Source organism: Anolis sagrei, chromosome 5, assembly GCF_037176765.1.
Source record: "Anolis sagrei isolate rAnoSag1 chromosome 5, rAnoSag1.mat, whole genome shotgun sequence".
Taxonomy (NCBI): Eukaryota; Metazoa; Chordata; class Lepidosauria; order Squamata; family Dactyloidae; genus Anolis; species Anolis sagrei.
The window spans coordinates 182,106,079-182,131,120 of record NC_090025.1 but is presented as its reverse complement, the minus strand read 5'-3'; positions in this window follow the sequence as shown (position 1 = coordinate 182,131,120).

The window sequence follows — 25,042 nt, the reverse complement described above, 5'->3', positions numbered from 1 at the left end:
ATAAGCAATTGGGTTGTCATCCACAAGGGAGGAGAACTTTTCAATCATGTCTGTAAAATTATAAAAATCCACTTTCATGATGGAGGCTTGTATGGCTCCATTATTTCAAGATGGTTCCATCAAACAAGTTTTAATGGGCATTGGGAGAAGGAATCCTCCCATGACAACACAAATTATCTATTCATCTAGCCTCCTACAATTGTCCACTCCCATCTTAGATTGAATCATTGGGCATCTATTAGACTCTATAGAGTACCAATTGTCTGGAGGGTACAACTCTCTGGATAATTCCTGACAGCCTCATTCTAAGGAGACCTCAGGGCAATGCAACAGAAAGCAGGAGCAGCTGTGGATCTCATATCAGTAGAGTTTTGTGCAACCACAATAAGTTGTGATTCAAATTTTAAAAGAGCTATTGATAGTTCTGAACTTCTTGGGATGATAAGATTCCACCTCCTAGAAGTTTGAAGTTTATATTAAAAACTAGATTAAAGTCCATACTGACATGGAATCTGCCACAGTCAGAAAGTTCTTCCAACTCCCAGCATCTTGCTCTACCAGGTCAACCATGTGATGAAAACTGCTGTCAGGGCTTTCTGGAGAGCTTGCCTATTTGTGCCTACAAAGTGTCTCCATCTGAGGGGCATTTAGCACAAGCTATTGGCCACATGGCCTTTCCAGAGAAAAATCCCAGTCATTTCATGTCTATGGTTAGAAAACCAGCAGCAGGAAGCACTCATGGCTGGATGGGATGATCCATCATCTTTCCCTGTCCACCAGGAGAGGCTAGGGACTTACCTGGTCTCTGGGACCAACTTTGGAAATTAAACTTCTATAGGTTATAAATAGATTCTCCTTAATAAATATATTTTATAGCTATTAAGCTAATACTCAATTATTATATTCATTTTATTGGTAATATGCAGAGTTGAATGGTATTGTTAGTGGCTTTTGTTACTTTGGTGCTATTTTATTGATCTTAATTCTTATTATTTTATTTCTGCTGCTGTTTTTCTATGAATTGTGGTGGTTTTATTATTTTTATTATAATTTTATATTAGTCTTGGTGTTTGAAGGTGCCTGAAATATTTTAAATGGATAAATTATTGCAGCAATCTTTTGCAGATTAGTACTGTTAAGTTCATTTTTATGCTGATTTTATGATTTTATGCCCTTCTTGCTATCTTTAGTTTGCTTTACTGGAGGGTTATCATTCCCTATGCCTTTCTTTAAAATTATGATTGTAGTTACATTTTTGTTCCTTGGTGCATTACCAGTCACATTAAATATTCTATAGAAAATAACTTGCATCTTGATTTACCTTCTCTCCAACATAATCCAAAGTGGATTTTATTTCCAGTTTTGATTCACCCTCCCTTCCTCTCTACCACCTTCCTTTTCAGTGTTTGCACAAGTGACAGTTGGTCCTCAAAAACAGTTTCTGGGATTTTGTCTATCCTGGCTTAGAGACGGACTACACAAATGCAAGAAGGAAGGGGCCTCCCATCACTCACTGTTGGTACACAAAATTTCATTAGAAACCAAACTCTAATATTAACATCATTCCACAAGCAATGGGGGATCATACAATTGAGAGGGAGGGGAAAAATAGGAGGCATAATGGTACCAACAGTCTAATTCCCTGCATCGATGCATAATAACGACAGGTAGATTGGGAGTCAGTCTTGTGTAGTGGTTTGTAGGCAGATGATGTCCAACTCTATTACTCCTTTCCACCAGATGCTAAGGAGACTGTCCAGGCCATGAACTGGTGTCTGGCCATTGGGACAATCTGGATGAGACCGAACAAATTTAAGTTGAATCCTGACAAGACAGAGGTCCTCCTGATCAGTCACAAGGCTGAACAGGGTATAGGGTTACAGCCTGTGTTGGATGGGGTTACACTCCCCTTGAAGGCACAGCCTCGCAGCTTGGGAGTCTCCTGGACTCATCGCTGGGCCTGAAACCTCAGGTTGCGGTGGTGGCTAAGGGGGGTTTCACACAATTAAAACTTGTGTGCCAGTTGTGCCCATACCTTGGGAAGTCAGACTTGACCATGGTGGTCCTCGCTCTTGTTATATCCAGGATAGACTGCTGCAATGCACTCTACATGGGGTTGCCTTTGAAGACTATTTGGAAGCTTCAAATAGTCCTATGAAAGGCAGCCACGTTAATAACTGGGGCAGCATACAGGGAACGCACAACTCCCATGTTACGTCAGCTCCACTGGCTGCCTGTTTGGTACCGGGCACAATTCAAAGTGCTGGCTTTGGCCTATAAAGCCCTAAACAGCCCTGGCCCAGTTTACTGGCTGAATGTATTTCTCTTAATGAACCACTGTGAAGACTAAGATCTTCTAGGGAGGCCCTGCTCTCGGTCCTGCCACCATCACAGTCTCATTTGGCAGGGACAAGAGAGAGGGCCTTCTCAGTGATTGCCCCCCACCAGCTATGGAACTCCCTTCCTGGCAATAATAGATCAACCCCCTCCCTCCTGTTCTTCAGATGGTGAAGACCTGGCTGTGGGACAAAGCCTTTGTGGCAGTGCAATGAGGCAAAAATAAAATGGTGTCCTGAGATGGTTTTTAAGCAACTGATTTTAAAGTGTATGTAAATGATTTTAATGTCTGTGTATATTTATAGTTTTATGTCCTGGCATTGAATGTTTGCCGTATATATGTTGTGCTCCAACCTGAGTCCCCTGCGGGGTGAGAAGGGAAGAATATAAATGCTTAAAATAATAATTAATAATAATAATAATAATGGATTATCCCTGCTTAGCTATTAGAATGTGAAGCTGAGAGAGCTTCAGAGGAAAAACAATGGTTAACCTCTTTTGAAGAAATGAAGCCAAAAAAATCCCAATCCTTAAGGTTGTTATAAGACAGAAATGACTGATCAACAGCAATTTATCTTGCAAGGTTGGTAGGTCCAGGGATCAATGTTATGCCCCATGCAAACTCAAGGGTTCCGTGGGCTACAAAAACAAAAATGTCCAAAATATCACAATATTGGAGGTGGCTAGAAATTCCTGGCATTATTATGCAAGGGGAACAGAAAGGGTAGTTCACTCTTTGGAGTGCAAGAAAAAAGGAAATTGTTACAGTCAAAAAAGGATTGGAACTACACAAAAAGCTTGTGTCTACTTCTACTCCAAGACTATACTTTGCCCCCTCCTGCTCTACATGCAACAATATGACTATCTCAAATGTCTGCTGGCCTTCATCCTGCAATGTCAGTCATATGACAAAAGTTCCAGACAAGAAGGGGTGGCTGAGAAGCAAGCAGTCATGTTCCTATAGCTGGACAGATGACAATAGGACCTTCTGGCAATGTATCAGAAGACATTATTGTTGTGCATCCATGTATAGCTGCAGTAGCTTCATGATGGATTGTAGGTGGAGGTTTGGTTGTTGCATGGTCAGGTCTGTAGAATATTCTGATCCCTGCAGTGCCCCCTGCCTACCCCCCAGAATGAATTACACAGATTTATCTACAGTTTGGTAAAGATGCCAGCCATCAGAAGTTCCAACCTTAATCATGATTTTCACATGTCACTGATCAAGTAAATTATTTTCAAAGCTTTCAAAGAAGCTTTGGGAGTTGAGGGTCCCAAAGAAACATGAACATAAAAAGACCTGACTACAACTTCAAAATGTAGTTTCTGCAAAGTGAAATAGCTCTGCAGTGTCTACAAATGTTGCATGACAATGTTTCTCTCCTTATTATCATTAGGGGAGAGAAAGTAAACAAGCAAAGCATAGACACGCATCAACAGACTTGGTAGTTTGGAAGATAGCACGAATGTTCTGCTTCCTCCTGCATTATGGGGAGTCATCTTTTTGGCCATGTAGCCCTTTAGCCTCTTCTTGTTTTAAACAACCATCAGAATAACCCTCCCAAGAGATTGTAATGAGTTGTTTCTCTTTTCCCCAGATGGTGAATCTTAATCATACCAGCAAGTGAAGAGTTTCTCCCACTCATAGCAGCAGTGAGCACGTGAGAGAATTACTCATGTATCCCAGTTAAGAGTAACTTCCATGATCTGTTTCTCAGAGATCACAGAATTGAGTAGGGATAAAATCCAAGGAGGCTACATAAGGTGCATGAGACAGTCACCTCACAGATAGTTACTTAAGTAATTGCAATCAGATGATTTGTGCCAGCAATGAATAACAAGGTGACTTCAATTTAACATATGAACCAAATTTCAGGAGGAGCTTCTTGACAATGAAGCTATGAGCACATGTTTTGCTTAAACAGTCTGAGCTTTTTTAATTCAGAAATTTTTAACCCTCCAAAATCCAAAACTTTTTGCTAACAGATATCGGCTTCACAGTCCTGTTTGGTTGTAGAAGTGGGCTCCCGATAGGCTCCCCAGAGATCTCTCGTACAATATAGACACTATTTTTTCAGTCTCACATATCCTCATGTCATCTACCCAACAGAAGCAGGAAATGAGTAAGATGTGAGGCTACAGAGAGATGTGAGGATCTGTGAAATGTCGGGAGGTGTTGATTCACACTGAGCACTACACTTGGGTTATTGTTGCACTTTCCTGCGCACTTTCCTGTAAAAATGTATTGCACTCATTGATTCTGTACCTCAGCTATGTTTCTTTCAGCCATATTGTTTTTATGCTGCTTTCAATTGTGTTGTTATTTGTTTTATCTGATGTTTTAATTGGTAAAAATGTTTTACATGTGTGTTTTAATTGCAATCTTGGGTGTGTCCCTTGTAAGCTGCCCCAAGTCCCCTAGGGGAGATGACTGGATGGTCATCTGCCAGGAGGACTTGGGTGGTGTCCTCCTGCCTGTTGAGTAGAGTTGGACTGGGTGGTCTTTAGAAGTCCCTTTAAACTCCCAGCAGGCATGTAGCTGGGGGGGGCTTGGGGGGCTTCAGCCCCCCCCCCCCTGAAATTCTCATGGTGGTCCACGAGAAGGCCTTACTGGTACATTATTTAAACTGTTCGCCATGCTCAATATATCCCATATGCATGGGGGTATTGGGGTAATGATACAAAAGGTTTGCTAGGATAGACCCTCTTTAATAAGGTCTTCCTTTTGGGCAGAAGGGGATTCTCTTCCAACTCTATGAGACTAATAATTATAAATATAATACATAATAACATAATAGTAATTCCATCTTCATGCTTGGCAGAATTGGGTTGGGCTGGATGTGCCTTGGGGTTATTTCCAACTGTATGAGTCTAAAAATAATTAAAAAATAGAATAATAACACTAATAATTATTATAAATTATAATAAATTTGAAATAATAATAATAGTAACCACAACAACAACACCAGCTTCATGCTTGGCAGAATGGGTTGGGACTGGATGGCATTTAGGGGCCCCTTCCAACTCTGTGAGTCTAATAATATGTTATTTATTATTATTATTATTATTATTATTATTATTAATAATAATAATAATAATATAGTAAATGCATCTTAGGACTAGGGAAAGAGGAATGTAATTTTAAATCATTTTCTAAGATTTCCTATCCATAGGTTAGAGAAAGAGGAGTGTAATTTTTAATTACTTTTAAGATCCCCAATCCAAAGGCTAGTGAGAGAGAGTTGTAATTTTAAGTGACTTTCTAAGTTTAAATTTTAACAAACACAGAATGGATCTCTCAAGCACTGAGAGGAGACTAGCTTTGCCACCCCCTCCTTACCTCTCACTCTAGATTAGTGGTTCTCAACCTGAGGGTCCCCAGGTGTTTTGGCCTGCAACTCCCAGAAATCCCAGCCAGGAGCCCCCAGTGGCACAGTGGGTTAAACCCTTGTGTCGTAGGTTTGAATCCAGGGAGAGCACATATGAGCTCCCTCTGTTAGCTATGGCTCTATGTGGGGACATGAGAGAAGCCTCCCACAGCAATGATAAAACATCAAAAATATCCGGGCATCCTCTGAGCAACATCCTTGCAGATGGCCAATTCTCTCACACCAGAAGCGACTTGTAGTTTTTCAAGCCACTCCTGACACACACAAAAAAAGAGATGTTAGGATTTCTGGGAGTTGAAGGCCAAAACATCTGGGGACCCACAGGTTGAGAACCACTGCTAAGCAATGTTGTTATATTGTTAAAAAAAACACACTCCAAATCAATCAAATCACTTACAAATTTTCGGAAGGGGGCTGTATTGATATGTATTGCTTCAGAGGGTGGTTTTTTGGTTCCTGTTTCCAAATTGCTCCAATCTTCTGAAATACAAAACAACCTCCGAAATTTTGAACACTCCTAGTACTATATATTGCATAGACATATTCATCAAATCAGTCATATTTAGCTACAGTCCTTGGAAAGAAACAAAATCAAAATGTTTAGATTCTTTTAAGGCCACACAGGAAGGTGAAGGAAGATATTTAACTCCTGACAGAAAAAAAAGAAAATACTAAAGAATTGTGTAAAGTGACATTCAGGGTCCTTGACTCTTTGTTCCAAAAGGGTACCAAATTCAGCTTCAGACCTGTGTTTGCAAATCAACATATACGGATAGAGACTGCACCAAAGAGAAACTAATGAAATTCCAAGGTGCTCTGGGATGCCTGTTTTATTCTGATCAGTGGTAGATTGCACTATTGACCAAGTGTCAGCCATAGAGCGATACAGTGATTGAATAAAAGTGGATACATAATCGGAAGCGAGAACTTTGCCATGGCCAGCCTTGTTGCTTTGCTTCTAATTCCGTAAGAAACACCAGTTTTTAAGTTTTTAAAATAATGTCTTATTCCACTTCTCTTTTGCTTTACCTTCTTTTTACTTTGAGATATACATATATTCTCTTTCCCCTTTTCCTCTGTGGCTTCTCCCCTCACCATCCCGGCCGCTTTGATGGTTTCTTCTGATAAAATAATGCAAGGTGCCTTCGCCAGAGACGCTGATGAAATATTTGAGGCCCAGATATTAATCTGTTATCAGTTGTGTAGGTGTGAAATGTGATGAAGATGACAGAGGCTCCAGCTCAGCCGGCCTAAAGTAATTTGCACCAAAGATATTTAGATCTGTCTTTGGACACTGCAGATCAGTTATTGCAGGAAGGGGGAGAGCCTGTGGGGAGCCTACCTTAAAACATATTTCAAATGCCAGGGGAGCGGCATGAAAATTGGGTAATGAATGAAATTCTGATTGCAGAAAAATCACTTAGGAATGTGACTGATGCCGCACGACGATGCTCTATATGCAAAGCCAAAACCTGCAAGGCTTAATGGCATACACTTTTGTCCTGAAGATTTGGTGCCGTGTTTGATTGTGTACTTGCCACCCATTCCTTTCTTATTACAAAATATGCTGAAATGCCTCTGTTGCAGAAGTACTGTGTTTCAAAAACAAAAACAGAGCTCCTGAAACAACTACATAGGACCCCATCATATTTGGGGCAGAACGTGGAGGAATCGTCTTATTACTGTAACTCATGCTTTTCCATTTTTAAGAAAAATGTGATAATTTATTCAACGCCATTACACTTGATGGACTTTGTGCATTTCTAGACAAATCCTCCTCTTACTGAACTATCACACGTGAATGTGTAGTCTCCACCCATACTGATTGCTTGCTTATTTGCTTTCTTTTTTATATAGAAAAGATAAACTCCACTATTGTGAAACACAGGTCTACAAAAAGGGGAAATATAGTTAGAGTGAAATACAGTATTCCCTCACTTATTGCGGGGGGGTTCCTGCAATAAGTGAAAAACCGCAATATAGAGATGCTATACTGAGCCCCCGGTGGCGCAGTGGGTTAAAGCACTGACATGCCGAGCTTGTTGATCGAAAGGTCGCAGGTTCGATTCCGGGGAGCGGCGTGAGCTTCCGCTGTCAGCCCTAGCTTATGCCAACCTAGCAGTTCGAAAACATGCAAATGTGAGTAGATCAATAGGTACCGCTCCGGAGGGGAAGGTAACGGCGCTCCATGCAGTCATGCCGGCCACATGACCTTGGAGGCGTCTACGGACAACACTGGCTCTTCGGCTTAGAAATGGAGATGAGCACCACACCCCAGAGTCAGACATGACTGGACTTAATGTCAGGAGACTACCTTTACCTTTTTATACTGTATTTGTACAGTATAGCTCCACCCACTCCTCTCACCCCCTCTTCTGTCTCTCTCTCTTCCCCTCCTCTTTTCCCCTCCCTTTATTATTATTATTATTATTATTATTATTAAACTTTATTTGTACCCCGCTAGCATCTCCCGAAGGATTTGATGCGGCTTACAACAGGCCGAAGCCCACACAATACAACAACACAATACATAGCAAATAAAACAATTAAGCAGAAAAACAAATACAATGCAATACAACAAGACATTATTAAAAATTGAGCCGGCCGGAGTAGGGGTACAGGATTAAAAGTGCTGATGTGTCGGAGGGATATGGGATTATAATATAAGTGCGGTGTGCAGTGTGCGGTGGTCTTGGTTCTGACTAAAGTGCTTCTGGGATTTGGGACTGGGGTTTCTAGTCAGAGAAGGCACATAGGGTTCCTAGTCTGAGAAGGCACATTTGAACAGCCAGGTTTTCAAATTCTTTCTGAAGACTGCCAGTGTAGGGGCTTGTCTGAGGTCTTTCGGGAGGGCGTTCCAGAGGCGGGGGGCCACCACGGAGAAGGCCCTTCCTGCCTCCCTCCCCCCTCCCCTTGCTGGAGCCACCCTTCTCCCTCCCTGCCTGCTTCCCCACTGGCATGGGGCTCTCACCAAGTCAACCAAGGAAAAGACACTGGGAAGAAGCCCTGGGGAAAGCTGCCTTAGCAGCCCTCTGCAGCCCCAGTGGAAGAAGCCCTGGCGGAAGGTGCCTTGGTGGCCCTCTCTGGCCCCGGAGGAAAAAGCCCCGGGAAGTGACCAGGAAGAAGCCCCAGTGGAAGCTGCCTTGGCGGCCCTCTCCACACCCCTCGCTGGTGCCACTTTGGGGCTCTTCGCCAGCCACACACATGCCTATCTGTGAGTAGCTCAGCAACTCAAGTCTGTGGCAGCATGTACCGTGTTCCTTTGCTACTTGTATTTTAAGTTAATCTTTTTGAAAAACCGCGAACCAGCGAGTCTGCGGGAAGTGAACCACAAAGTACTGAGGGAGCACTATATATCAAAATTGCACATTTTCCGACCAGTTTCATGCAAGACAAATAAGGGTGACAAAAGGAGCATCAAGGCACATTTAAAGAATGGCCACACTTTCATGTCACTAAAATAATCAAAAATGGAGAAATCCAACAGTTCCCATTCCACTTTGAAATAATTACCTTTAGAAGTTTCTAGGCAAATGTGGAATTCTGGGATTGATTGTTCCCCAATTCCAAATACCTCTTTTACTACCTAATCAGATGGACCGATTTGTACACTGCTTTCACCCTATTTTCAGCACAGAGCCCTTCACATGATGTTGGGCTCTGTACCAAAAAGGGAGAGGAAGCAGTGCACGCTGCCTTTATGGCACCACAGGAGCTTTCCCATGTTGCTTTCCCAGCAGTGGGGGGGGGGGGGAGAGGGCAGTGATGCTTTCCCCTATGGGATGAGGGGTAAGGTAAGGTGAACAATGCAAGGTGTGGGGCAGCAGCTTCTCCCCACCGCCCTCTGGGAGCCCATGGATTTGCTTGATGTACTGTGAATCCATGGGCCTTTTTGATGAGGTCATAAGTGTTTAGAAATGGGGAAAAGTCTATGTATGGTAAGGTTATCGATTGATCCCATGGGTACCATCCCAACCATATTCTGAAATAGTTTCAAATGCAAACAGATATCGAGTAGACAGGGTAGCCACTGCTTTTTTACAGGACTGACCAATTAAGTATTGTTCTATGGACACATGAGCCTACATTATACTCAGAACCCTAGAAATGCTACCTTGTTGACTGCAGTTCCCAGACTCCTGCTACCAGTATAACTCCTTGAATCCCCAAACCAACATGGTTGGTGGTGTGGTAACTTTTCCAAACTCTGATTTTATAGAATCAAATTGTTTATCAATTTACATGCTTTCTAGATTAATTGGCATATACCCTCCATACCTTCAGATAGGTCTTTTAATGCATTTCTGGCAGATGTTATTTTTAGTTGTAGCTGAACCTGAGACCTTCTAAATGTAAAGCAAATTTTCTGTCCCTGTGTTATTGGTTCTCTGTGAATCAGCTTTGGGGAATGAAAAGCCAAACTTGAGCAACTCCACTTGTAGTTCTACTAGTTCACATCCTTTTCCCTGACCCACAAGATTATTCTCTATCTCCTCCACCATCCTACAGAATCAATCCTTCCCTCTCTTCCCAGTCTCAGGTAACTAGTAACTTGGAAGAGGGGGACTCATTACCAATCCCTAGAATCCAATTACACAACATTTATCATGTGGGCAAAAAAAACATGCATCCCACCATGATGAAGAAGTCCTTATCATCATCATGGTGGGATAAATGGAATTTTTAGTTTTAATTACAGTGGATGTTAACAATTTCAGTATACCAGCCACAGGGAATACATTATCAAATGGATATATAAAACCAGTGATGGCAAGTACAAGTCCCATGAATGCAGGCATTGTATTGAAAATAGTTTGTCACGTGTAAGTTCGATGCAAACATGTGCCCTCTTTTCTCTTCTTCTATGGTATTGAAATGATGCAAAGAATCCGATGAAGTTACTCCTTTGAGCTCTTGTTCCCAGAATTTGGGAGTCGTAGTCTGGAAAGAAACATTTCTAAGCTTTGGGGAATAGTGAGGTCAACAGGGGGAGAGTTCATTTGACAGCAATGGTCAATTTTTTATCAGTCAGAGTTTTTTCAAAGAAAGGGGAAACAAGTAGCTGCCAAATTACTTCTGGAGAAGCCTAGAGCTAGGCAATTATAACTATAGAAGTAACTGGCAGGAAATAGAACCTAGATAGAAGCTAATTATTTTTCAGGATGACTTTCAAATATCTATATTGAAATGGTCAAGTTTTGCATGTGGGTGCTACTATAGACAAACATTGCCAAGAACCTATGTACAGCCACATTTCTCAACTGAACAGTTTGGTGGTTTTTAATATGATAGTAGAGCCTATTCTCTGTAAGTTACGGATTTCGGACCTGACCTCTCTAATTAGAAGGATCAGGATGAAGGCAATAGTCAATGTTACTGGCTGGAACCCTAGAGAACCACTTAGAGAATACCAAGGTAAAGGGAGAAATAGGTCAGTCTGGTACAAGACAACCTCTTCTGTGTAAAGACTGTTTAGAGTTTAAAAAAAACGAAATAAAAGAAGATAGGATTGCATCATGTGATTGCTTTAAAGAAATGTCCAAATGGCACAAGAATTCTACTTTAATGACACACCCGTCTGTAGGCTTTGGAAGACTGTTGATCCTACAGAAGGTTTGGACTTCAGCTACTAGAAGCCACAGGTAGGGTAGCCAATGCTAAAGGACTCTTAGAGCTAGAAGACTACCACATCTTGAGGGCAAAGGGTTAAATACTGCAATAACTCTACCAAAATAGGCACATGCCAAAATAGTAGGCCTGGGTAACAACGGAAAAATTTGTTTCTAAAATCGATTTGTATTTGGGTTTTTTTTTGTTTCTATATTTAAAATAATTACAAAATTTTCCTTTTAAAAAGTTCGATATTTACAAAATTTCGTAAATGGTAAAAAATTAACGAATCGATTTCCGAAACAATAACGAATCGATTCGTTAATGGCGGACGCGACCGCGAAATACGCTAAAAAACCTCCAAAACCTTCTGAAGCTTCCCTCTCCCTCTGTTGTTGACTGTTGGTGTGATATTATAATTTTTTTTCGCTAATTAAACCATAAAACTGGCCCAGACATGCGGAAATAATAACGAAACGACCTCAAAACAATAACGAAACGAATACAATATCGAAATACGAAGCATTTACAAAACGTTTTTGAAAATTCATTTTTTTAATAATTGCTCCAGAATGGTTCGTTATCGTTTTGTAATTGAAAAAATTAACGAATTACGAATTAACGAAACGAAACCGCCCAGCCCTACAAAATAGGCATGAATTTCCATGTGACAAAAGCCCCACAAAGTTTTATAAGTCAATACAAAGCAACACATTTCAATGTGTACTGCACAAGAATGTGGACTGGATTCTTGGAGAAGTACATGTATGTTACATCCCTGCCCTTCGTGTCTTATAAAAACAATCAAGGAGGGTGTCACTGAGTGAGTAGAAGGAATGATTAATACATGGCAAAAATATATCATTATGGAATGGATGAATATACAAATACAGGAATTTCAAAATACAAAACCTTTCTGGTTCCAATTATTTCGAATAAGGAATGTTCAACCTGTGATCCCAGATGGTATAGGACACCATAAAGTTTGACATCACAATGCTCTCACAAAAAAATCCCTTCATGCTTGTGCTATACACCAAACTGCCAAGCCATCAGCACACTTTCCCTGGTGCTATCTACTATTCCTAGCATCAGCTTTCCACTGTCTTGGGCAGAGGTCATTCCCAGACATGCTGTGTTAGGAACTGAACATTGCATGTTCCATGGATGTTGTACAATGGAGCTATAACTGTTTCCTTTGCACTTTGCACAACTGGGTAACTGAAATACATTCATTATCCAAACACCCATTCCAGCCAGTTGAAATCGCACATTACCAAATGCTTTCACTATTGATTTTATAGATGAGAAGATCGCATTGAGCCACCTGAAAACCTTGAGGGAAAAAAACAAGGAATGCATTTTGGGAAACCTATGAGTCAATCTGACTTTTACAAAAATTGTAACAATGTTTTAAAAGTCCTTGGGGAATAATTTCTCTTCCATCGCCATTCACATTCCCCTCATTTTTCAAAAATTATATGGTTTTACAATTGTCTTTCAAATCTGGTAAAATGTGGGCATATTCATGTACCTGAAACAAGAGCTGTGAGCAAAACCATCACGCACACACATTTTTACAAAACAGAAAAGCTGCATAAATAATACATTTAGGCCTTGCAATATCAAGCGCACACAATAGCTATTTTGCAGCTTTCATCTAAAGAAGACCCACTTTTGCATTTACATTATGAAACCGGGAACACAATATCATCGTCTCTGATTGGCTGAATCATTCCATTGGCATGCTTTTGCTCTCGAGATAATGCAGCCCAGTCTCTGTGTCAATGAAATGTATGATAGTGGGAACATATCAGGGAAATTGGTTGTTGGCTCAAGGAACACCTTTTTAAAAGAAAAAAATGTGGCCTGGGGTAGGAAAAGCAATAATGAAGATTTATTGAGAAATGTGTGAGAACAAGCAAAAATTCCCCAGTGGGAAGAAAGGAGGGCAAAAGAAATAGCAGCAGTGTTGTTTACTTTGATTCCCTGGTATGTTTCTAAGTTTGGTATCTAGAGTTCTGTTACTCGTGTTTTATTAACATGACCTGGCACAAGGACGTGTCACCATATCACATTTTGGGGCATGGTCTAGTGAGTAGACCAAGGGGCAATGAAAAATGCCTTTTTCTCCCCTGTTTCATAGGACTCATGAAAGAAATTACAGTATGTTCTCTTGGAAAGCAGGCCAGAGAATCTGACAAATGTGCCATGGACTGTATTACTCAATAAGTCATAAAGCATATTGTTCTAGTTCAGCGTGATGGTAACGTTCCTACTACCAGTAGGAGGGAGAAGAGGTCTGCACAAGAGTCAGAGGGGGAACAACAGCGGAAACGCATTAGGGAAATAATATTGGCCCCAAGTGATTTCAAGATGTTTGAGGGCTTCTCTGATTGTGAAATGGGAGATGGGGAGGAGAGCAGGGAAGTAAAGAGGGCTACTCGCGATCCGGAGTCCGATGAGGAGCTTCAGAGGAAGCGCATCTGGGAAATACTTACTGCTCCGACACAGGATGAGGATTTCATGGGGTTTGAAAGGAGTGATGGGTCTGGGAGTGATATAGGAGAGGAGGAGGAGCTGGATTGGACCCGTATTCAACAGATTAGGAACATTTGTAACCAACCCACCTCCAGTGATTAATTTGAGGGGTTCACAGGGGATTGGCAACCCGGGAGCACTTGGCAAGATCTAAGTCTTGGCAGAGATGGAGGGATGCATGCTCGGGCTCAGCTGTGGGGTTGGATGCAGCTGAGAGCGATGAGGAATGGGTGGGGAGCTCATCATCCTCTAATGAGGAGGTCTAAGATAAAAGTGGGTTCTGTTTGAGTGATACTTTGCAGAAGGCAAAGTGTCTTTATGGGGCATAAATCTTTGTTGGTGCCAACTCTCTAGCTTGGGTTCTTGGGCTACAGCTTCCTGCATTCCTGCATTCCTGCTTTCCTGAGACTCCTGCATTCCTATGTCTACCTTTTACTACGGCTTGACCGCGGACCGGTTTAGACTTTCGCTTTTGACTTTTGGAACTTTAAACTCTGCTAACTTTGTGCTTGAACATCTCATCGTTTTTGGGACTTCGTTTTTCATCTTCTGTGACTGTGTTTTTGTGCTGTGCTAATTTTCAAGCAGATTGCTGAACTTTGAGTTTAATCTGGATTAAACAGCATTATAATCCAGGTTATATTTTTGTTACTGATATTACAACGTTTTTGATGCCAAATTGCTACTTTGCCTCTATGCACTGAAGTTAAGTGCTTTAAAAGACTATTTTCGTACAATAAAGCTGTGTTTGAACTCTTTATCTTGTGTTTGGCTCTACTTGAGGCTTCTGGGTCTTGACACATATTAAGAAGTCGTAAAACATATTGAGATCTTTAGAGAAGGCCTAACTTCTACAGATGTTACTTCATCCTTCCTAAACTCTGCTTCTGCAGAACTTTGGAGCATTTGACCTCCATATTTTGTAAGGTGGAGAACACTGGCATGTCTATAAGTTAGGTCTTCTCTAAAGATCTCAATATGCATTACGACGTCTTAATATGCTTTATGACTTCTTAATATAATTCAAGTTTGCCTTGTAACAAAGAAATGAGATGAATGTTTTCACAGCCAATCAATCAGTCCATCAATCAACCAATCAATCATATAAATAAAAATCAGAGAACCCTCCAAAATGCAGAAATTAGGATAAAACAGGATGTGAAATAGAGCCTAAATGGGGAATTTTAGGAGTTTATGGTTTTATTGTGTCAATTTTATTCTCCTGCAGTACAAAGATTAGCATAACTCCACAAAAATTGCTCACAGAATATGCTGTTTATATCCTAACACAAAATATCATTGGCATATGAAAACATCTTTTTACATTGCAATAATGAGCTACTGTATGCATTAGTCTGTCCTTAACCTCGTCCTCAGAAACAGTAACCAGGGGAGGTTCAAAAGTATCTGCTTTAGTGTCAGATCAGCCACAGTTCTATCCAGATTGTAATTATTCTTAACTATGGTTTGTTTCAATTAACCGTAGGTAAGATCAAACATTTCCAGGTTTGGCCCACATGTCAAACTTCAGCTAATCAGAAAAATAGACACTTCTGTGAGTTGATTTTTTATTAATTTTTAACAGAAACAACTTAATTCACAAGACAATATACAATTAGAAAAAGAAAAATAAGAAAAAAATATAACTTAAACTAGGACACAATACTAACATGCAAAACACAATAGGACTCTCACTCCTTCCCCCCAAAAACTGTAATAAACTGGGGAAAGTAGGGGGGTGATATTATTCTACCATTACAGATTCAACTAAATAGTTCTACTAAAATTATCAGTAACCATAACCACAGATTATTGCATCGTTAGATTTCTTATCGCTCAAAAAGTCCATAAACATTTTCCAATCTTTTAAAAAGCGTTCAATTGGTTTATTCTTTAAAACCCACATTACTTGGCAATTTGGGCTAACTTGGCAATCTTAACAATTCATTCTTCTATCATTGATGCTTCCATCTATTTTTGAGTTTGTGCAAACAATGTTTTTGCCACTGTTATCATATATTGAGTATTTAATCCTGTCTAATTCCAGCAAGAATATTTCTGGTGACACTACAAATGTATCTGCTTCTTCTTCATGAAAATTTATTTCTTTATTTATTTACCATATTTATGCCCCGCTCTTCTCAACCCTGAAGGGGAATCGAGGTGGCTTTACACATAGGCAACTATTCAATGCTATAAAACAGCATACAATTAAAATTAAAATTAAAAATTAATACCTATTAAAACAATTAAAAACGTTACATCCACTATTAAAACTATGCCATCCACAATCATAATCCAGGGCCATTCCAGTAGTCATTGTACATATTCAGTATCCATCTATTGCTCTACAATTATTCTTCAAAAGCTTGATCCCAGAGCCACATTTTCACTTTCTTTCTGAAGGCCAGAAGGGAGGGCGCCTTCAGAAAGAGGAACCACCACTGAGAAGACCCTGTCTCTCATCCCCACCAACATCGCCTGTGAAGGAGGAGAGGCTAAGACTTTGAACTTTTTGTTATCTTAAAAGTCCATTTCATAAGGAAAAAAGAACCCCTTTCTCCTGACATCCCCAACATTAATTTGAAGCATTATTATGCATTTTCAAATCTTTGTTGAGATCAGGTACGATATCTGCATCATCTTAAATTACTACACAAAGAACATTTTATGAATTTAGACCATGGTTTTCCTATACATCAATTTGAACATTATTCCAAAAAACTGAGCTTATCAAATATTATTTTATAAACTCATCTTCCACCTTTTTTCAGCCTGCATCCATATTTGATCAATTGTCATCTCATATAAGCTTTACTGCATCCCAATCTATTGTGGGGTCTCTATTCTTATTCAAATTCAGCTCAATGAATTGCCCCAAGTCTTATTTACATTGTTGCAATATCTCTTTCTTCGGGAGCAGGTATTCATTAAGCCTCCATTTAACTGCATTTGCTGCATTTTCAGAAACCACATGATGGGAATAAGGCCTGAGAACATTTTCGGTGAAATGCCCATCCTCTTTACTAAATTGGCCATTTGTATTCTAGAAAGGGATCCAAGACGAATATAATCTCTGGAATTTGCCTGCAAATGTCTCCAGATATCTATTAACCCAAAACAATCTGTATCCTTAAAAACAAGTTTTGGGTAGTCTCCCATGATCTTCCTTTATTCCTTTAGTAAAACGTTTATCTTTATGAGGATCAACAACTCCACTTCAATGGTTCATCCAAATCAGATTTTGTAAGGCCAGTACTGATGCCTTTCTTAATAAATATTCATAAAATGTTGATTTCTCATTATTGGGGCCATAAATGCCCATTAACTGCATTATCTTGTCTTTCTAGTTATTCTCACAATTACATATCTACATCCTGAAACATCTGTTTAGACTATAGTGTTCGATTTGTGTAGAAGACTGCATCATTTTTTTTATTTTCATTTGCAGACAAATGGTTTAGATACTTGTATTCAGCTGAGGGCTATAGTTCCTTTTCTGGAAAACTCCACTGAAGGAAAAGCCAATTTTTCACTTCCCCCCACTTCCCAAATAGCAAATTACTTTGCTGGTCAAAAGTCACCCCAAATGATGTTATTTTTACTTTCAGTGATGGAATTTGGCTAAAAAGCAGCTGGATTTTTTAAATCAAATTTTCTGGATAGTAGAAGTAGTGGTGGTGTCTGGTGGCACAGCGGGCTAAACCACTGAGCTGCTAAACTTGTTGACCGAAGGATTGGCAGTACGAATCTGGGGAGTGGGGTAAGCTCCCACTGTTAGACCCAGCTTCTGCCTACCTAGCAGTTAAAATCATGCAATTAGTAGATCAATAGGTACTGCTTCTGCAGGAAGGTAACAGTGCTCCATGACCTTGGAGGTGTCTACGGACAGTGCCAGCTCTTTGGCTTAGAAATGGAGATGAGCAACACCCCCCAGAGTCAGAAATGATTAGATTTGGGGCCCTTCCACAGAGCCCTATATCCCAGAATATCAAGGTAGATAATCCCACAATATCTACTTTGAACTGGGTTATCTGAGTCCACACTCAGATAATGTGGGATTTCCTACCTTGATATTCTGGGATATAGGGCTGTGAGGAAGGACCCTTGATGTCAGGGAAAGCTTTACCGTTACTTTTAGAAGTAGTGGGTTTTTAATAGCCCAAAATGTTCATATTGTTGTTGTAGGAGCTTGGCCGACTGGGGTTGTTGCAGTGTCTCAAGACGAGGATTATGGTTATGTTCAATTTCCTTCAGAGCAGGACCCTTCAGATATTTTCATGTTGGATTTTAATGTAGATTCTCGGGGGATTGTGAATGAAGAAGAGGGCAAAGAACAAACTGCAGAGCAAAGGGACTTGGAAGACTCTGAGATTGTTAGTTCTCAAGATAGAATGGTTTCCAGACAGTCTGATGGGAACCAGCTTGGGTTGCTAGATAAGGAACCGGGAGGAATCAACCTTTGATAGAAGAGGTCAAATCTGTCAAGATCGCCACCTGCAAGGGGGAGTCAGAAGGTCTATCAGGATAAGGGAAAAGAGGAATTTGCAGGAGAGTTCTCAAGCGAATTGGAATGCATTTTGTGTTGGTCTTTCTGAATAAATATAGGGCTTTTACAGCATTGCCTTCAGTGAGCGCAACGTCGGTTACTGGTCAAGTCTTGTATGTATGTCATGTCAAGATTCATGGAACTCTCTGCTCAAGACTCATGTTCAAGTTGCTGTTGGTGAATGTTTCCCTGTGTAATTCTTCTGTGGATTTTGGATCTGTGCAGCCTTGTTCCGTGGCTTTTCAAGAGACTTTGGACATTTTCCTTTGTGGGTTTTTAAGGACTATGCATTCGTGGATCTTGCTGTGGAATTAAGAATCAACTCTGTTCTCTTTCATGGATTATATTTGCCTACCTGCTGGTTTGGATTGTTTTTAGACTTTCTTACATAATCTTTTACTTGCCTGTTTCACCTTTTTCGATACTGCTTACATTTATTAAATGAACTGTTTAGTTGCTAAAAAGCTTTGGAGTGTTTGTGGGTTCAAAGTTGTGCTTTCAGCCTTGGTGTGTGACAATTGTAGCAGTTTGGGTAATCTAGAGTCATTTTGGAGCTATCTTTCTCTGGATTTTTGCCCTTCAAAATCAAGATCTGAACTCTTGAGCATGTCCTAGGACCAGACATACGCACATAAAAAGCTAGGGCCCTTACATAAATCATGCAATTACTTTCTTCATAAAAAGTAAGGTCACAGATCTAAGCTTAGATATGTTATCTTAGGGACTTTAACTCTCAGAAGCCCTTGCATTCTGTCAAGTTTGGAAGTTGGAGTACGAAAACTAACATTTTCTAAGCTCTTACTCAAAATGAAATGCCTCTATATGTACATTTAATTATTGTTGTGAATAAACAATACAGAAATCAGCTAACAGCAATTCTTTCCCAGGAATTACATATGTGACTCTTTTGACCAAAAAAATTAACTTTATCAGAATGAGAATCATGTGTGGTGTAATGGCTAGAATAGAAGATTTGACCTTGAGATACCCAGGGGCTCATTTAAACTACACAATTACACTACAGCACAGAATTTAAGATCATCTGGGGAGGCCCTGCTCTTGGTCCCGCCTCCCTCACAGGCACAATTGTTGGAGATGAGAAACAGGGCCTTCTCAGTGATGGCCCCTCAGCTGTGGGGCTTCTTCCCCGGTGATGTTAGATCAGACCCCTCTCTTCTGACCTTCTGCAAGAGAGTGAAAACATGGCTTTGTGGCCAAGCCTTTAGAGAACTTGTGCAATAGATAAACTTGGTACAATGCGCAATGACCATTGGAATGGCTCAGATTATGCTCGTGGATTACATGTTTAACTCTGAATGGATTGTTTTTAAACGTTTACATTGTTTTAATGTACTTTTAGATTCTGTTTTAATATTTATTTAAGTGTACATTGTGTTTTAGCACATCAAATTGTTGCCTGTGTGTAAAGCCGCCTTGAGTCCCCTCCGGGGTGAGAAAGGTGGGGTAGAAATGTTGTCAGTCAATCAATCAATCAATTATGGTGTCTTAAGCACTAAGAGAATATACTATGGAATCCTGAGTTTTGTTTTTTGGTGAAGAACTAAAGCTTTTTTTGACTGAAAATCACAAGAACTTCACCCTAAACTGAAAATTCCATGTTCTCATAGAATGTAACCATGGAAGCTAAAGTAGAATATAAGATTATAAAGTTATATTAAAAATGGGCTTCAGGTTCTAGTCTTTCAGTTCAATAAAATAGAGAGGCAAACTCTCTTTGTGATTTTCCCCCTAGTCTCACCTTTTATGAAGATAAAGCAAGGAGGAAAATACCCAGATATATGTTTAAAAACTAACAAATAACGACTGATGAATAAATACTCCTCAATAGTGAAGTGCTACTTCTTCTGACATTGTAAGCATATACACAAAGATTAGTGAACATGATCATTGAATAATATCAGCAGACATTACAATAATGTGTGCTTTGTATTGGTCAAAGAAAGCTTCTGTCATGAAACAGAATTGCACTCCAGTTTCTTGGCTGAATAAATATATTTAGAAATGTAGAAGAAATATCTGGTTTCCCTATCTTACTATCTTAATGTTATTCTTAAATGGATCTCAAGTTGTTGGGTCCCCCCCCCCCTTGTTTGTAGCAAAAAGCCTTTTTTGACAATGAACATTCTGTTTTAAGAAATGCACTTCACCAACTTTGCAAACTCCCTACTTCCTCATTTGCTATGGCATCAGATATACTAACAGTAGAAGGAAAGATAGGCCCAAATCCAGTAAATAATGATGAACCAGAATCCTACAGAGCAGTGTTTCTCAACCTTCCTAATGCCGCACCCCTTAATATTCCTCATGATGTGGTGACCCCCAACCATAAAATTATTTTAGTTGTTACTTCAAAACTGTAATTTTGCTACTGTTATGAATTGCAATGTAAATATCAGATATGCAGGATGTATTTTCATACACTGGACCAAATTTGGCACAAATACCTGATACACCCATATTTGAATACTGGTGGAGTTGGAGGAATTGATTTTGTCATTTGGGAGTTGTAGTTGGTGGGATTTATAGTTAACCTACAATCAAAGAGCATACTGGACTTCCCCTATGATGAAATTGAACCAAACTTAGCACACAGAACTCCCATGACCAACAGAAAATACTGGAAGGATTTGGTGGGCATTGACCTTGAGTTTTGGAGGTGTAGTTCATCTACATCCAGAGATCACTATGGAATCAAATAATGATGGATTGGATGAAACTTGGCACTAATACTCAATATGCCTAAATAAGAACACTGATGGAGTTTGGGGAAAATAGACCTTGACATTTGAGAGTTGTAGTTGCTCAGATTTATCATTCACCAACAGTCAATGAGCATCCTAAACTCAGCCCACAATGGCAAAGGGTTTTCCTGGTTTGTGGCAGATTAATTCAGGTTTGTCCAGGACATCATCTGGAGAGCCGCCTTTTTTATTGCATGAGTTTCCTCAATAAAGGGGCTGTCTGGATGTGCCCTTCCTTTCCAAATTCTGGTTTGAGCACTTTACGGTTGGGTGGGTATTTTTTGTCTTAAAACATTTTCCCATGTAAATGAGGTGCAAAGTCCCAAATAACAGCAAAAGTAATATTTCTGTCGAAAAAGGTTGTTTTCTGCACAGAAAATGCTTTTTTTTTTCTTGTGCAGACAACCACTAGAAAATTCTACACAGAACAAGTCCTGAACTGCAAAGATGCTAGTCAGTCCAATTCTTCCTGTCAGTTTTGTGACACTCATAAAACATGCTTTGACCATTTCTTGAATATTTTAGAGCATTCTTTCTATCCTTATTCTCTAGTCCTAATTCCTTGCTCAGTCACTGCTCCGTGAAATAGTTAAAACTTGGGAATCACTGCTTGCCCCCCAAAAGAAGCAGTTCCATTAAGTTTACATCTGACTTGCTTTTATAAAAACATTTTTCAACCAAGGACCCAGACAGCATTGTGCTTTACCATGAAGTATGAAGCATTTAGCGTTTATTTTTGAAGCAACTGTATTTGAAAACAGTGTTAGTATCTGGGAAATGCAGGGAGACTTCGGAAAAATATTAAAATCACTATGGGAGTGACAGGAAAAAATGGAGTGAGACAGATTTCTCTGGTTTGATCCTTTATGATTCTTTGCTAGTTATTGCATATATAAATTTCAATCCCCATGTACTGCTGAAGGAATGGGGGGGGGAAGGACGCGGATGATTATCATATCACTCAAAGCGGCACAACTTTTAAAAAATCAGCTCCAATATAAATTCACTCTATATAAAATGACTTTTAATATTCTTTGCCTTAACATAAGTATTAAATTTCATATGATTAAAAATTTATTTACTTGCTCTTTTCCCTTAATTTGGATTTTTATTTGCTATTATTGCTGGTCCCATCTGATCTCGGCAAATCTCTATTCCTCTCTCTCTCTTTCTCTCTTTCTCTTTCTGCCTATTACAGCAAGAAAGGATGTTAAGACACAAGCACGCCATTAACTGTGACACGTTGTTAGGCTTTGAAAGTCAACTCTTTAAAAACTAAATTAAAAGTGACCTTCTCAACAGGGTGGGCATGGCCCATCTTGCAGCTCTGAAGCACACAAAAAATGGGACCTAATGTTTCAAATGCTAGATTAGTAATTGTGTCAGAGCGAGGCGTGTGGAGGACAAAGCAATGAGTCCCCATCTTCATACTTAAGGCTTGGGCATGGGGCCTAGTTCTCACCAGGAGGTATCTAAAGGGAGGCAAAATTAGGGCATTGCCACTGAAAATACAAAATCCTCCCCCATGAAATGATCCTCAGCACCTTCATTTTACCACCTTTGTAGCCTCATATCTGCTATTTTCTCTTCCTAGATTACCAAAACTTCTAATCAGCAATACCCTTATTCTATATACACTATGTGGAACATGTAAATCCCACATAGTCATACTGAAGATGGAGCAGACTTGTTTTCTGCCACTCTAGGCACTAAGACCCCATCTACATCGTTCATTTATATTGGTGTAGATTAGAATCAGTCACTCACCAGACAGGACTGATCTGTGGTAATGCAAGGGCACCTTAATATTGGTTTGCCCACATTGCCGAAAGCCAGGACCAAGTCTGAATTCTGGCTCCAAATTCAGGCTTTTCCTTGACTTAGAGACAATGGGGGACAGATGGTGTCTAGGGAGGTTCCTGTGTGGACTGTTTTTGAAGCTTATATGCTCTTGAGCACACCAGATCAGCCCCAAAGATAGGGCTAGTGTAGATGTGCTATACAACACAAAGAAATGGCTTCAAATTGCAGGAGAAGAGATTCCACATAAACATTAGGAAGAACTTCCTGACAGTAAAAGCTGTTTGACAGTGGAATACTCTGCCTTGTTGGGTGACAGAGTCTTCTTCTCTGAGGTTTTAGAGACTAAGTTCCATCTATTGAGAGTGCTTTGATTCTGTGTTCTTGCATGGCAGGAATAGGTCTTGTGGTCTCTTCCATCTCCAAGATGTTATGCAGCATGGCAGAGTAAGAGAGCTGTCTGCTTGTGTTTAGCAACATCCAGCATATATAAAAATGAGTAGGCTTGAGCCTGGAACTGTTTTTAGCCATTCCCTTTGACCAATCCAGCTTCTCCATTTTGTTCTGGTGCCCATAACAGCAAGGGCCCAGCCATTACGGATTCCAATTCAAAAAGGGACCACGTGGCAGCCAATCACAGCTCCTCCTCCCTTATTCGGCATCACATTGAATCTTTTTGATTTTCCTTGATTTTCCTGATTTTTGGGGATTTACAACCTTATAGCTTCTTTTTCTCCTTCCCGTCCTCTCCTTCAGAAAATACTTCTAAAAGATAATAATAATAATAATAATAATAATAATAATAATAATAATTAATAGTAATCCCAGTAAACAAAAACAGAATCCTACCTCTTTTCTAGAGTAGAAAGTAGAAACAGCTTTAATGAAGCAAAACCCCAAGAAGAAGGAGATTGCAGGCAGTAGAGAAACAGAGGGGATTTTTAAGGAAGTCCAGGGAGGATAGCTCCATTAAGCTCCAGGTCATCATTTTTCCTTCCTTGGGCCTCCTTAAAATGCTTAAAACTGCATGGAATGCTGCTGGGGAGAGAAAGCTCATGCGCTTGCCTTTCCTCTAGAGTAGAAACAGCTTTAAAAGCATTAAACCCAGTCTCCTCTACAAACAAAAGGTAAAGGATCCAGAAAGAGTGGTACTTTAACCCTGATGCTTTTTTAAAATCCAAGTCTTAATGAAGGATATGGAAGGGGAGCCTATGGGAAGTCATCCCCCCCCCCCTTAATGGGCTAGATAGGATGCTTTCTTAACCCCATTGCTGACACCCAGGCTCCCTTGAAGGAAAGAAAGGAAAGGTTCCCAGGGGAAAGGGGAGCCTCACAAATTTCCCATTGCCACCAAAGAGCCGCTTTTTCAGATGTGGAACAAAAATACGCATTCGGCAGCGGACCCATTTTCGGGAGGCACAAGATAATGGATATGGGGGGCTTACAGTTTCTGTTCTGGTAAGCAGAAATTGATAGCGATTTGCCCGAAATGCACAAGCCTAATAATGAGTTGCATCCTGTTGGTGACATGTGTATAAAGGAGGAAGTCATGCAAGAGTACATTTTTTGATATGAACCACAAGACACCCTATCCCAAACCTTCCCTTCAGCAACTGCCAAGCACCACAAGGGTCCGCTGCTAGCTTTCGGGGAAATGAAAGTTAGATGACGCAAAAGCAACTGGTCCACTCTGAAAACAAGGGAAAGGAACATACACTTCACCTGTGAACATACTATCATTTATTTTTCCTTACAAATGTGTCCGAATAAAGAAATAGTAGTCTAAGTTACCTGCTCTCACCACCAGTTTGCAGCAATGGCAGCACATTCTGCTGGGACTTGATAGCTATGAGAGCAGGGAGAGGACACAGACCTGTGCATTGTCCAATGTGTGGTCAGTATGACTTGGAACTGCATATTGACCAATGTGCAATCTGTGTGATATGGATCTGCACATTGGCCCATATCTGACATGACCTCCTGTCATATTCAACCCTGTGATTTAAGACCAGTCCATATTATCCATTCACCCTTTCTTGGATACATTGCTTGTT